This window comes from Rattus norvegicus, chromosome Y (assembly GCF_021556685.1).
Source record: "Rattus norvegicus strain SHRSP/BbbUtx chromosome Y, alternate assembly SHRSP_T2T, whole genome shotgun sequence".
In the NCBI taxonomy this organism is placed as follows: Eukaryota; Metazoa; Chordata; class Mammalia; order Rodentia; family Muridae; genus Rattus; species Rattus norvegicus.
Window position 1 is genome coordinate 45,943,809 of NC_141555.1, and position 15,080 is coordinate 45,958,888.

The window sequence follows — 15,080 nt, forward strand, 5'->3', positions numbered from 1 at the left end:
TGAAATTCATGGGCAAATGGAAGGAACTGGAAAATATCATTCTGAGTGAGGTAACCCAATCACAGAAAAACAAACATGGTATGTACTCATTGATAAGTGGCTATTAGCCCAAACGGTTGAAATGCCCTGGATGCACAGAACACATGAAACTCAAGAATGATGACCAAAATTCGAATGCTTCAATCCTTCTTTAAAAGGGGAGCAATAAAATGCTTGGCATGGAATAGGGGGGCAAATTGTAGAACAGAGGCAGAAGGAACACCCAGAGCCTGCCCCACATGTGACCCATACATATACAACCACCAAACTAGACAAGATGGATGAAGCAAAGAAGTGGAGGCCGACAGGAACCGGATATAGATCTCTTCTGAGAGGCACAGCCAGAATATGGAAAATACATAGACGAATGCCAGTAGCAAGCCACTGAAGTGTGAAGAGTCCCCCGTTGAAGGAACCAGAGAAAGGAGGGGAAGAGCTTGAAGAGGCTCGAGACCCCATATGTACAACAATGCCAAACAACCAGAGCTACCAGGGACTGAGCCTCTACCCAAAGACTATACATGGACTGACCCTGGTCTCCAACCTCATAGGTAGCAATGAATAGACTAGTAAGAGCACCAGTAGAAGAGGAAGCCCTTGGTCCTGCCAAGACTGAAGCCCCAATGAACGTGATTGTTGCAGGGAGGGCAGTAAATGGGTGAGGATGGGGAGGGGAACACACAAGGAGAAGGGGAGTGGGAAGGGCTAGGGGGATGTTGTCTCAGAAACTGGGAAAGGGGATAACAATAAAAGTGTAAACAACAAATACTCAGTTAATAAAGATGAACAAAAAGAAATACCCAATTCAATTAAGATGTAGGGAAAAATGTAAGTAAATAAAATAACCAAAAAAAAATGGAAAAATCATTAAAGAGAGAAAAAAAAGTTTATAATGGGACAACGTGGAAAAATCATCAGCATAACTCTGCCTAACTATGTACTTTTAGTGTTACATAAGTAATATGTCATATCAGTTATGATGCATTGTGTTAAAAATCCTATTTTAATTGAGCAATAACTAGTTACATTTGTTTCAATAAACTAAATGGAATGTTTCTTTCCTACATAAATCAGGGTCATTATATTTGACTGACATGCTCTTCCATTTCAATGAAGATACTGAAGTTATATTTATTGGTGCATGCATATACAAGGGACATCACAGTGCCTTGCAAATATTTGTGCTTAATCAATGATCTTTGTTATTTCATACTTTTGTCATGAAAGAAGAAGCCTTTCTATCCATGGACAAAATTCAGTTCAGATACTCAAAATTTCTTCAATGCTTGACTACCTCTTATCTCAGTAATGTATCAAACTAAGTTCTAAGTGATTGAAGAAACAAAAATCAGCATAGGATTTATGGGCAACAAGCAGCAAAAGAACGTCTTTCTAATGAATAATATCAAACATTTAATGAAAGAACTTCACCAACACTTGTAATATTATTCTAGGAAATGAAATTAAATAGAGGCTGTCACATGTTCTACGTAACATAGCAAGGAATCAGATATATAATTCCACAAGAAATAAAGGGACAACAAACTAGAAGGAGACAATGGAATATTCTCTCTTAAATATGAAAGCAAATTTTTATTTTATATACCAATCAAATATTATAGTGCAAATATTAAGATGGCCATCCAATAGTATGACATAAAGGAAACAAATGAACCAAAGATATCCTTAATAATCAAGAGGGACACTGTAGTGTGTGAGTGCATTCTTTTCATCCTATCAAGCCTATAACATGTGATTTAGGCAAAAGGAGAAAGAGATTTCTTTCTTTCTTTTTTTTTTTTTTTTTTTGGTTCTATTTTTCGGAGCTGGGGACCGAACCCAAGGCCTTGCGCTTCCTAGGCAAGCGCTCTACCACTGAGCTAAATCCCCAACCCCGAGAAAGAGATTTCTGAAGTACTATTTGTGTTCCAAATAACATAAAGATTGTATCTTGTGAAAACAATATGGAGCTTCACCTGTCAAACTTGACAAAAGCAAATTCGATATTACTAAAAAATCTGCATATTTCACCACTATGCTTGATATAATGACAACAGTATGGATCTCAGTCCAATGCATATGAGCACCAAATAAGTTCCAAAGTGGTCACATGGCTCAGGATGGCATTTTAATTGCAGTCACAACAGAGTGAAAGAGTCAGCCTCCATGCATGTTCCCAAATCATTTAACATGGCATTACCACAGAGTATAGAAAAGGACGGAAATTCCCATTAGGACATTCTATTTACCCATTTTTAGGTGTGCTAAGGTACTGAAAAAATACTTATACTGTCAAAGACATAATTTACCAAAATATGGAACAAATTTAAATCCATAGTGAGTAGTAAAGTTAATAAACCCCATAATAAGATTTTATTGTAAGCCAGGGAAGTAAAAATTATCCTGAAAATTGAGTAAAATTTCCACTTTATTTCTATTGGAATAGAATTCAGTGTGGCTCTTATGGACATAAGAATAAGGCAGTTCAAAAGTTATAAAGCAAATCAATTCTCCAGCCGTGTCACTCATTGTAATGTAAACAAGTTACATATGTGAACATATCAGACATAAATCTATGTTGTTGCAATATCAAATATGACAGGACTATATCAAAACAAATACCAACTAGACAAAAATAAATATGATATAATGTATTTATTAATATTAGCAATAAAATTCTCTGTCATAAATGACACATAAATTGTTTCATTCCTTCAAATAAAGCATATGCAATTGTTCTCATTCATCATAATGAGGTATGAACAGACTCAACCAAAAAAAATGTTTTAACAAATGGCATTGACTGTCAAGGACTGATTATCAGGCAATCGATCAGCATTAAAACTCATTAAATGTCTGCACTGGAACAGATATCGGACAGCATGGATATTGAATCTGTATAATTCCAGGCATTATTGGATTTAACATAATTACACCTTTTCCAGATAAAAGGAACCATAGGAAGATTGAGGAGATTTTGGAAACATGAATTTCATACAATAGGGAATGAAGAGAGAAAATGGTCTACTCCTGACTCATTGTTCCCTGTGAGACTGTGATTCCCTTCAATAGAAAATGGAAGGCAAAATGTCCCATGATTCAAGTCAAACCCTTAATGATATGGAACATTTATAACTTCTCAATTCTAGTCTTACTATAGAAGTTCTGATGAAATCAATTGGGTTCACACATACGGCTGTTTACACGTGATCTGGTTCAAGCTGTCCAAAAGAATATTTTCCCTTGAAAGATTTGTGTCACAGATATGAATGAAATCATGGCGGTTTTGATGGAGAACATGATCTTCAAAACATGGTTTTGGAAATGTTTTGATCAAAAGTTTTCAGAACTCAGATCTAGTAGTGCTTGAGGCCAGAATTTTCCCACTATATCCAGGGAGCAGAACATAGGATGAATGGGAAGGAACTCTTGAATATAATTAAGTGAATCTCCAGACAGCAGAAGTCTTAGAAAAAACACATACATGTAAATGTGGGTGTTATGTTTGTACACATAAAAAACAGGTTTCACAGCTGCTCCAGGCTAGATCCTAGCAGACATGAAGATGCTGTGTGGGTTCACTGTTGCCTTTTGGTTCCTGAAGTTTTCGCTATTCTTGTGCAGTTTGACTGAACCCAATTGCTTTTGGAGGATAAAGAATAGTGAAGATAATGATGGAGATTTGCAAAATGACTGTGGTTTTATACATTTTACAATCGAATGACCTATTGAAGAAAAATTTTATAATAAACTTCTTAATTACATTAATTTTAGGTAAGTCATTAACATTCTCTCTTTCAATGTCATGAATTAGAAATATATAGCTCTGACAAAAAATTGTCAGATTCCATTGTGTTTTTCTCCCTGTAACCTAGGGAACCACTGAAAAATAATTATAACATCAATCACTATTTTAATACTTTCAAATATGTCACAGTTTAGCTTAGTGTTACTAAACTGCGTTCTAATTCACAAAGCTGGAAAATAAAATATCTGTTGACTCTGTGGATAACATATGGTGAAATATGAGTTCTCATTTGCCCTGAATTCGCATTTCCCACCTTTGGCAAAATTTAAGTGCGATGAAACTGCACCACTGCCTATCCTCCAATATCTGTCGATGCTTCCTGTCTGAGCACGCATCAAAGGCCTCTATTAAAAGGTTATCTTATTTTGGTCTTAAAAGTTGTGCATAAATTCATATACTGAAATATATATGAGTGGGAGTAGGGAGGTCTGTTGTACTTGCTTCCACTTATTATTATTACATATACACTTATGAATATACATATATCATGCTTTATAAATGCTATTTAAATGAGCCCCTCCTGTCATTCTGAAGTTGTCACTGAATAGGGAAATAGCCTGCCTAGCTTCATTCTATTTTTTATTAGATTAATTTTTGGTCTAGTCATGCAAATACTCAGTCACATATTAAACTTATTAACAGTATGATATTGATGTTTACTATTTCTTTTACTTTTTTGATCAATATAACAGAGAAAATCTAGGAGGACAAATATATTTATCATAGTACAATTGAAATTTTACGTTTCTAACACCTCTTTAATCATCACTATGCTTAGTTTTTGAATACCAGAAAGAAAATAGGAGTTTTTTCTGGTTATGTTTTTTTGCTACTGATGAGATCAACAAGAATCCTCATGTTTTATCCAACATGTCTTTGTTATTTTAAATCATTTTTGGTATGTGTGAAGATACATTGGGAATTGTGAATTAAGTATATTCACAAACAAGCAAAGATTTGGATTTTACTAATTTTATCTGTAGATTGGAGACAACATGTATGTATAGCTTACAGGACCATTATGGAAAACATTCTTAAAACTGGCAATTAATTCCAAAGCTCCAAGGGTAAGAATGTGAGACACTGTATGAATTAACAACTTTAAAACTACCTTTACATGTGCCTACAAGAAAACTTGGACCCCATGCATTTTTGAGTATGCTGTTACACACACGAACACAACACACACACACACACACACATACATAAACACACACACAAATATATATATATATATATATATATATATATATATATATATTAATAATCTGTTGTTCAAATTACTGATCTAACAGGCAAAACTGAATACTCAGACTTGTGAAGAATAGTCTAGAATATAATAGGAAAATATATAATATTTGTAATGTAATCATTTTATCCTTAAACTAAGTTATGAATGGTGACTAACATTAATTGTACATGACTCCAAACATCCTAACAATAATATTTCTCAGGGGATATTTCATCCTCTCTTACAGACTTTTCAGATCTTCTTTGGACCATTTAACCCTAACCTGAGTGGCAATGACAAGTTTCCCTATGTCCATCAGTTGGCATCAAAGGACAAGTGTTTGTCCCATGGCATGACATCCCTGATGCTTCATTGTAAATGGAATTGGATAGGAATGGCCATTACAGATGATGACCAAGGTACTCAGTTTCTCTCGGACTTGAGAAAAGAAATGCAAAGGCATGCGGTCTGTTTAGCTTTTGTGAATATGATCCCAGAAAACATGCAACTATACATGGCAAGGGTTAAGGTTTATGACCAACAACTTATGACATCTAAAGCAAAAATTGTTATCATTTATGATGAAATGAACTCTACTCTAGAAGTCAGCTATAGGAGATGGGGAAACATAGGTGCTCAGAGAATCTGTATCACAACCTCGCAATGGGATGTTATCACAAATATACAAGATTTCATCTTTGATTACTTTCATGGGATTGTCCTTTTTGTACACCACCACAGTGACGTTGCTGAGTTCAGAAATTTTATGCAAACAATAAACACGTCTATGAATCCAGTAGACATTTCACAGTCTATGCTGGTGTGTAATCATTTTAACTGTGCAATCTCAAAGAACAATGTTAAAATGGATTATTTTACTTTCAACAATACATTGCTTAGCACAGCGCACATTTGACATGGTCCTGAGTGAAGATGGTTACAATTTGTATAATGTTGTGTATGCTGTGGCCCACACTTACCATGACTTCATTTTACAACAAGTACAGTCTCAGAAATTGGCAAAAGCCAAAGGATTGTTCATTGACTGTCAGCAGGTAAAGCTTCATGTATTCATTATAATTAGATATATCAATATGCTCTCTAATGCCCCTGAGAAGCTCACATATATTTTAGAGATTATTCTATTAGACTAAAGATCTCAACACTGCAAAACTCTCAAATGAATCTTTTACATGTATATATATCATGCACAGTGATCTTTTAATAGGAGACAATATATTTTTATGAATATCAGTGTATTTTGTGAAAATGTGTTTCAACATTTTTCCACATGACGTCAAATTTAAAATAGGAGATGAGTGAAAACCTTAAGTATTGACTAGGGTAGAAAATTTTTCTCAAGAATAGTTTCTCAAGAATAAGTACATGTGCTTTGATTAATAGTTATTCTTTTAAATTAATAATTATTTATGAAATCGCAAATGACTATGAGTACACATTTTAAGTTTCTGTTTATTTAATATATGTATACAGTATGCATATAAAATACCTACTACCATTCTTTATTTCCACAACTTCTAGAATTTTAGACTACTACTTATTTCTTACATAGGTGGCTTCAGTTCCTAAATAATATTTTGACAAACATGCACACACACACATAAACACACACACACACACACACACACACACACACACACACACACCATGTTACTTGTTTTCTGGTAATTATTTTTTCGAGCATGTTTTAAAATCAAACATTAATTAGTATATTAATTTTTAATGATTCAGGAGGTATAATGTATTTTACTACATGTGATTAGTTTCATACACCTGTCTTGTTTGAAAGACATTAAAAAATATGGTACATTCTCAATTCAGCATTGCCTACATTGATATGCATATGTAATCATCTAATGATGCATCTCATTTAGGTGGCTTCCTCAGTGAAAACCAGTGTATTCAGTAACCCCGTTGGAGAACTGGTAAACATGAATCACAGGGAAAATCAGTTTGTAGAATATGACATTTACATCATTTGTAATTTTCCACAAGGCCTTGGATTAAAAGTCAAAATAGGAAGTTATTTTCCTTATTTCACACAGACTCAACAACTTCATATATCTGAAGACTTGGAATGGGCCACAGTAGGAACATTGGTAGATATGCCACAATGGTTATTTTTTCAATCTATATATATTTAAAACATGAGGCACTGAAATAGTAAACATGAGATGAAAACCAAATACTACTTTTAATTTATATATTTTATTGTTCAATATATTTTATTACATTTTAAATGTTATCCCCATTCCCAGTTTCCCTTCCTCTGCACAAGATTGCTGTTTCTGTAATCAGTGGGAGGGATCTTGTGGAAGTTGGATGCCCTAGCATAGGGGAATATTAGAGTAGGGATGCCAAAGTGGGGAGGTTGGTGTTGAAGCTCCCTCATAAAAGCTGAGAGAGGGGAATGGGATGGAGATTCAAGATTTTCATTTAAACTTAAAAAAGTCCATTAATTGTATGAGAGTCTTACATAACATACTTTGTTCTTATTCATTTGAACAACTCTTTCTTGGTGAAGCGTACCTTCTCTCTCAATACAACTCACTGCTCTAATTTATTTTTTACTTATAAATCTTGAGAGAGAAACTGATGCCAAATACCTTTCATTTCTATTAACCAGTTTAAGAAGAAAAATAATTTAATTGCTATAACTGACATGCTACATATAATATTACATGATATGGTAAATATTGTGTAAATTCCAGTGCACTGGAAAGTAATATATGATAATAATCAGAGGAATATTTATAGCCAAGACAGATAATGTCATATCTATCAATCTATGTGTCATTGTATATATTATATATACATTAACTACACTGACACACACTTTTGTGTGTGTGTGTGTGTGTGTGCGTTTGTGTGTATATGTGTGTGTGTGTGTGTGTGTATGTGTGTGTGTGCATTGCCTCAGGATCCCTGCTCCATGTGTAGTGTGACATGTACTGCTTGATTCAGGAAAATCCATCAGAATGAAAAAGGAGACTGCTGCTTTGATTGTGTCCAGTGCCCAGATAACGACGGTTCCAACGATAAAGGTACATGTCTGCATGAAAGATAAAATTGTTCAATAAAAGTATTGAAAATACTTTTTTAAAAATAGACAAAAAATATAGTCTCTTTCAAAACAAGAAATATGATATGGCCTACATGAATACCTAAAACTCCAGTTTTCAGAATATAATGATTGAATAATGTCAATATATTTTGCACCCTAGGAAATAAACTGCAATTTCTTATACAAAAATCTCATTTTTCTCATAATATAGTGACTACTGATTTTATATTATGCAGAAAATATTTAGGGTATCATACATGTGTAACACTTTTTTTTTTTATTTTCTTATTTTTGGAGCTGGAAACGGAACCTAGGGCCTTACTCTTGCTAGGCAAGCGCCCTAACACTGAGCTAAATACCCAACCCAGTGTAACACTTTTAAAAACAATAATTTTAACCATATTCTTTGCAGATCTTTATTCTTCTTTGATCGTTTGTACAAAGAATCTTGACTACATTATCAGTACACAATCTTTCTCTCTATAACACAAGTTAGTGCCTGACAAAGACCAGATGCTCAGGATAACAGTTGTTCTTTAATGAAATATATTTTAATACCTTACATGGCTTAAAGGATTAAGACTTCTTCTAAAAGTTTGAACAAGGGCAGATATTTCAAGAATGCAGCAACACATGGGATAGTGCTTATTAGTAATCACTGTCTACCTAAGGAAATAAGGATGAATATCAATACCCATAACCTTCACACCATATCCATCAATATCCATAACCATGGACTGTGTAGTTGGGAAAAAAGAGATTATACAACAAGAGGGATACGCACAGATCTATGAGATCTCTCTTTTGTCTTCTTCAAGGACAATATTCCCTTATGTGAATGGGTTTTGCATAAGTAATTATATGCTCTGGTGCCTATGCATAGGTACAGACACAGTGCACAACTCTCAAAGCACAGTACATAGTGTCTTACATGAAATGGCATCAACAACTATATCTGCAAATTATTTTGTCTGTCTGTAGTAAATTTATGGTTTGAAGAATAATATAATCTGAGATTATAAATATTATTAATCACATTTTTCTTTGTTCTTGGTTTAATAAGCATTTTTGTTCCATTCTCTGTGATGATAATCTGTTCCATCTAAAAGCATAGGTGAACAGAAATCCATATTAAGTTAATGGTCCCTATATCAGTAAGAAATGTAATAGATGCTCAACATCAAATTATTTATTTATATATCCTCTGAATAATACAAACAAAAATATTAACTACAGAATATGATAATATATAAGGGTTTATCGTTGTTTGCCAGCAGATATGGAACAGTGTGTGTGATGTCCAGATGATTCATACGTAAATTTAGAGCAAACACAGTGCCTCCAAAGAACTGTGTCATTTCTAGCTTATGAAGATACACTGGGGATGGCTCTAGGCTGCATGGCCCTGTCCTTCTCAGCCATCACAATTCGAGTCCTAGTCACTTTTGTGAAGTACAAGGATACTCCCATTGTGAAAGCCAATAACCACATTCTCAGCTACATCCTGCTCATCTCTCTAGCTTTCTGTTTTCTCTGCTCATTGCTCTTCATTGGACATTTCAACCAGACCACCTGCATCTTACAGCAGACCACTTTTGGAGTATTTTTCACAGTGGTTATTTCCGCCGTGTTGGCCAAAACAATAACTGTGGTTACAGATTTCAAGCTCACTACTCCAGGGAAAAGGGTAAGAAGAATGATGATAACAGGGGCAAATAACTTTCTCATTTCCCATTTGGATACTAATCCAACTAGCTCTCTGTGGTATCTAGTTGGTGACATGTCCTCCCTTTATTGACAGAGATATACTATCAGTACATGGGAAAGTCATCATTATTTGCAAAAAAAAAAAAAAAAAAAAAAACCACAATCATTGCCTTCTACTTTGTCTCGGGATGTTTGGGCTCCTTGGGTCTGGGGAGTTTCACTGTGGCTTTCTTGGCTAGGAACCTTCCTGAAAGATTCAATGAAGACAACTTCCTAACATTCAGTATGTTGGTGTTCTACAGTGTCTGGATCACCTTCCTCCCTGTCTACCACAGCAGGCGGGGGAAGGTTATGATAATTGTGGAGGTTTTCTCTATTTTGGCTTCTAGCACAGTGTTGCTAGGTTGTACCTTTGTCCCAAATGTTATGTTCTTTTAGTTTGACCAGATTTAAATTTTCTTCAGAAATAAAAAGATAAATTGCTTTATCTAAAGTTTGATACTTTCAAAATATTAGATGATACTCAACTTATCTGTTTTACTTTGTCTTAACAAAGGTATTCCTTAATCATAAAAAAAATTTAAGCAGTATACCTACAGACAGTATTTAAACTGCAGGGCAGTATTGCTTAAAATGATACCAATTAGTAAGATTTGGTGGCAAATGAGCTCTCACAAACCTAAACATATTGAGAACAGGAAATATCAATTGAGGAATAGCTACTATCGCTTTGACTTGTAGTTATGTGTTTAAGGCATGTTCCTAATTAAGGATTATTATAAAGTGACCCTGCTGCCTCTAGGCAATGCCAACTCCAAGCAAGTTGTTCTGTGAATTATAAGAAAGAAGACTGTAGATAGGATGGAGATAAAGCCAGTAATCAGCATTATTCCATGGAATATTGTTGATTCCTTGCATCCATGTTCTTATCTTGGCATTGTTCAATTATATGTGGCCAAGAGATAGAAGGAAATAACACTTGTCTCATAACCTTTTGACCATGGTGTTTTGTTACAGCAACAGAAACTAAGACATCAGCAAATTAATAATTTGCCTTAGATGGGAATAGGAGTATCTTAGATCACTAATGCAATAAAAGGCATTGATTTAAAAACAGAAACAAGGTTGAATCATAGTACAGTGTGGAGCACAGTTACAGCTTTGGATATTCTTGATGGATATCACAGAGTCCTGACTTACTGGAATAACGTTAAACTGTACTATAAAGATGTTCAGAATATCCAATAACATACTAAGAAGAGTACAGTATATGAAAAGTATTGTGATGTACAGATTATGTCTGATCTATAAGGCTCTTGAACGTTAAATGAAAGCAGCATTTCACTATGAAATGTGTTTCTTTCAGTGCGAAAAAACAATAATGAAAATATTGTAATGCACAATAACTTTATCACTATTAGGTTACCGAAGTCAAGGAACAAATAAGTCACTTTACATGAAGAATCTCATTGCACATTGTATCAAAATAGGAGTAACAAAATACTATTCAGTTTAATATTACATACACAAAGAGTTAAATACAAACATAAACCCATTGCTATTTGCCAACATTATTTGGTGATGTACGGCGTCATTTTTCACAAAATATTGCTTGTTCCTTTATTTTTAACACTGTAATTTAATTGCATTTTTCTTTATATTTCATGATTCCAACTTATCATTTGTAATTCTCCCCGCACTCCTACAATGCACAGGGGCTCATATATCAATCAATATTACTGAATGCATATATGTATCTTATATACATATACATTTTAAAATATAAGCTGTAGATAACATCTAAATTTGCATTTATATTGTGATAACTCATTACTTGGTACTACATGAAAAAAAAATATTTGTTCTTTTCCTTTGCAATGACAAATGCTACCATATATATATATATATATATATATATATATATATACATATATATATATATTTCCCTGTTAATTGTTATTTAAGATAAATTTTTTGAGCTTACTACCTTCCAAACAGGCATACACAGCGTAATGATTCTTCATTAGATTGTACTTTTTGAGACATATTCCTAAAGTTTTTTGTTTTACGTATGATCCTTTCAGAATATTTGTATTTACAGCCAACTTCCTCATTCTTTGCTTTTCAAGATCTTTCCCTTCAATTGTTGCACTTTTCCCTGTGCCTTGGATGAAGGAAAAACATTTGAGAGCATACATTCATCTTTATTCCTTTCATCTTTCCTCTAGTTGCATGTAATATAATTTCTAACTATTTCAATTCTAGTCTTTAGAGGTAATGTTTCTAGTTGGAGACTAACACAAGTCGTACATACAGATATAAAATGTAATCCCCATTTTCTGCCACTGTCACACGTCCCTGGCTGTAAGTAAGTTTGTTAGTTTGATCCATAACTGTGTTAAATAACTTCTTGGGGAACTGTACTTAATCATTTAGCATATTGTCCCCAAGTTCAACTTTTGATGAACATTCACACGGGATGCAATTATTCTCAAAACATTTCTACATTTTTTAAAGATCTATCCAAACGTCTCTTCCTCAGATGTCTTTTTTACCAAGTTCTTACTTTTCATTGATTTTAATTTAACTTAATACCTTTTTATTTCTGCTTTGTGAATTTCATATCATGTATCCACACAGGTTCATTTGATAAAGCATAAGCAAAATATTGTGTTGGCTAATTTTTTCACCTTGATACAAATTAGAATCACTTGAGAGGAGGGACTGTGTACTTAATTTTAGGGTATTTATTTGAACAATGATAAATGCAGTAGATAAACCAACAAATGTTGGTAATGCTCCCTGTAGTCCATTAGCCCTGGGCAGTATAGAAAAGCAGGCTGAACAGGGATTTTTATTCCTCCATGGTAGTGTATAGTTCCAGACAAACTTTTCTCTACATCATAGTATAAGTAGGAAGCCAAATGAACACTAAAATTCCCCAAATTGCTTTGGTTAGTGTTTTAGCTCACCAACAGAAATTGACTTCAAACTTGCTGACAAATTTGATTCAAATTAAGGACTGAGTCTTAAGCACAAAATAATATGATTGACGTGTTTTCTTAATTTCCTTATAATTGAAGCTCAATGATCAATGAAAGCAAGGCAGTACTTGATCGTAATTTTCTCAATTGGAAGGATGAGGCAAGGATGGGTAATGAGAAACAATGTAAAAATTGAGCTGAGAGATGCTAGATCCATTTAGTAATTGTGAGCATCTGTACCTTTAATATGAATAGAAATATTTTCAAATGTTTCCTGTTTTGGGTTGGGGAGATAGTTTGGTAATGAAGGGAATTTTTTAGCGGGCTCACAAGATTCTATTAATACACTTCTTAGTTATCATTTTCCACTTTAATCCTCATGTACCCATGGACACATCAATCTCTCTCCACAACATATACATGATTTAAAATTATAGGGAAAAGAAAATAAATAAAAAAACAACCAAAATTCTATGAATAAGTTCTCTGATTTACTTCTTTTTTCTCCAAAGTTAAGTTCTACTATTCAAATTTAGGCTCAAATTCAAGAACTCATACTAATCTTAAACAATCAATTTTTCTACCCAAACATCCTTAACTGATTCTGGCCTGAAACTGCACACTGCACAGGTGTACTTCCTAACGTGAATAAACAATACCATGTATAAATCACATAAGAAGAAAAAAAGCAGCAGCCAGAAATACATAAGTGTTCTCTAGGAAGCTGGGTTCAGTTGCTGCCAAATGCCTGTAATCTCTGTAAGAAGAAGGCATATGGGAGGCCTGTAAGTTCATCAAAAAAAATCTTCTGCTAAACAGTGAACATATGACTAACATGAGAGATTAGAGAATATCTTACAAGTAAAAACAAAGATTCTCTCAGATTTGAAACCTTTTTTTTCCTAGAGTCAATATTGATTATGAAGTTTGGTGGCTTCTGGAATCTTCTAGAATCAACACTATCACTTGTTCCCTGAGTTATGACCACGTGTATTTGAATTAAAATAAAAAAAAAAAACCTACAGGTTTCCATTTAAAAAAATAAACTATACTTTTTTGTTTCAAAATTTATTCTTTATAGCATATCTCTAAATTGTTAATTCTCTTCTACATTGTCAGATTAGATTCTAAGTTTTGGCAAAAGGCTTTAAAACAAATTGTCAACCTGTGGCTAGTACATCAGGATGAAATTTTTCATTAAATTATTTCATTAACTTAAATTCCAAACTTTGCTCTCCATCATCCACTTTCTGGGAGTTATTCACCCATCACCTCTAGCATATGCCTTGACAGTGTATTCCCCCAAATATTACTGGTGCTCATCAATGACACATTCCTCACCCTCTCCTGCATCAATTTTCCCTGTGACATAAAGTCTCTACAGAATTTGGCACATCTTCTCTTACAGGAGACAAACAATGTTCTCCTCTGAAACATATGTGCTGGGGGAAACAGGCCAGCTCATAAATGTTCAATGGATAGTGTATTCGATTTTGGTAGTTCTCAGCGATGTACATTAGTTGACACTGTTTTTCTTCCTATGGGCTTTCCACAACCTTCATCTCCTTCGATCCTTTCTCTAAGTCTTTGTCAGTGATCAGTGTCTCAGTCCAATGATTGACCATAAGTATCTGTCTCAGTCAGCTCTGAGTATAGACTCACAAGAGACAGCCCTCATAGTCTCCTGTCTGCAAACACAACAAGGCATCAATAATAGTGTAGGGTTTGGTGGCCATGTTGGATGGATCCCATGTTGGACTGGTCCTTCAGTGGAAAAATTAGACTTCGGAAGGAGAAACTGAAAATATTTTAGTGCGACTCATTATTATAAGAATTGTATTAAATATTCATGGCATTAGGAAGATGGAGAACCACTGCTCTAAAATGACAAATATGTGTTGGTTTGTGTTTGATTTCAAGGTTGAACACATTGCATTCTACAGCCAGTAATTAGCCCTCTGATTCTGAAAGATAGGTCAATTTTCTTCTGTCCCTAGTTCTTGGTAGTTTTCTGCTTTATGTGGGGGTGTAAACATGTTTCCACATAAAATTTCTTCCTTTTCATTTTCATAAGTACATTGATATTACAGCTATTGCTTTTGTCTATTTTGTCATTTTCTAGGGGACTATGATTTACAGTAGATGATCTGGTATTCTTTCCACTGCCTCCTCAATTAGGTTCCATGAGTCAAAGACAAAGTAACTGCGATGTAGCTGTATTTGGAT

At 34.0% G+C, this 15,080-nt stretch overlaps 1 pseudogene; it reads left to right on the forward strand.

Annotated features, from left to right (window-relative positions):
• Nucleotides 1-3,598: 3,598 nt before the first annotated feature.
• On the forward strand, nucleotides 3,599-10,308 carry LOC147998027 (vomeronasal type-2 receptor 116-like; annotated as a pseudogene).
• Nucleotides 10,309-15,080: the final 4,772 nt, after the last annotated feature.